The sequence below is a fragment of the Echinops telfairi genome, unplaced genomic scaffold (assembly GCF_000313985.2).
Source record: "Echinops telfairi isolate 266 unplaced genomic scaffold, ASM31398v2 ScPeMD7_7423;HRSCAF=8461, whole genome shotgun sequence".
NCBI classification, from domain to species: Eukaryota; Metazoa; Chordata; class Mammalia; order Afrosoricida; family Tenrecidae; genus Echinops; species Echinops telfairi.
In genome coordinates, this window is record NW_022111323.1 from 1,444,740 (window position 1) to 1,446,533 (window position 1,794).

Consider the following 1,794-nt stretch of genomic DNA (forward strand, 5'->3'; position numbering starts at 1 on the left):
TATAGACCCCTGAGGTGAAATCCATTTCATTTTTGTTCTTTATTGATCACTAGAATAAGTATTAGGCCAAAAAGCAAGCTTTAATAAATTAGGGGGAAAAACATTGCAATCCTACAATCCATTTTCTCACATCATAGTGTTATAAACTAGAAATCAACAATGCAATAAATAAGGACATAAAATAAAACACATGGAGACTGAACAACCCACTATGTAAAAATGACTGAGTCATAGATGAAATAATGACTGAAATTAAGAAATTTGTTAAAGCAAACAGGAAAAAAATAATTCATCATATCATGACCTTTGAAAACATAAAATTCTGTTATCAGAAGGCAATTTATAGTAATAAACAAATACATGAAACAAAGAAGATAAATCTAAAATCTATACGTTAATACACTTCCAACAACGAAAACAAGAACAACATATATATATATATATATATAAACTCATCATGACCTAGTGATATTCATAACAAGAATGTAAGGATATTTTAACATCTTAAAGAAAGAATGTAATCGATCGCATCAATAAGACAAAATGTAAGAACAGTATGATTATATCAATAGATAAAGCATTTGACAATATCCTATACCCATTTCTGACAAAAACAATCAATAAATTAGGAATCAAAAGGAAGTTCCTCAACACAATATAGCTCACATATGAAAACCCAACAGGCAATATCACGTTAAATTGAGAAAAACTGAAAGCATTTTCTCTGAAAACTATAACTAGAAAAGAGTGCCCTTTAGCATCACTCTTACTCAACTTCATGTAGGAAGTCTTAGCCAGAACCATCAGACAACAGAAAGAAATCAAGGGAATACAATTGGGAAAAGAAAAAGTGAAACTCTCTGTATTTTCAGATTGTATGATTTTATAGAGAGAGAACCCCAAGGGCTTGACAGAAACATTGTTGGAAACAATTGAGGGATTTGGTAAAGTAGTAGTATATGAGATTAGCAAGCAGAAATCAGTTGGACTCCTATAAACAAGCAGATAGATCTGAAAAGACATTGAAGAAACAATAACCTTTACAAAAGCCACCCAAAAGATTAAATACCTAGGAATAAACCTATCAAAAGAAACTGAAGACCTATACAGGGAAAAAAAACACCCTATAGAACATTATTAAAAGAAACCAAAAGAGACCTACACAAATGGAAGAATTTCCTTTGTTCATGGATAGAAGAGTTAATATTGTTAAAATATCAATACAACTGAAATCACTGTACAAATACATTGCAATACTCATCCAAATCCCAATTTCATTCTTTTAAGAAACAGAAAAATTAATTGACAACGTTATATGGTGTAGGAAGGCCTAGGATAAGCAAAGAATTTCTCCAAAAACAAGCAAAGTAGGAGGCTTTGTACTACCCAACCTCACAATCTACTACACAGCCAAAGTAAACACATACCAATAGAATAGGATAGAAAACCCCAAAATGAAAGCATCCACCTACAGGTAACTGACTTCGACAAAGGATTAAAATATAATTAAATGGGAAAGAGATGCCCTCTTAAACAAATATTCTGGAAAAATGGAATCTCCATCTGCAGAAGAATAAAACAAGACATATACCTCACCCTGTGCATACTCAGGAACTCAAGATTGATTAGAGACTTAAATATAAAATCCAGAGCTATAAAAATCATGAAAAAAATATTGGGAAAAAATTAAGGGCCCTATTGCAGGGCATACACAGGCTAACAAAAATATGGTAAAGGAAGAACATACAGTGGAAGACAAAATAGATGATGCACAGCGGTACAGATGGGAATTGG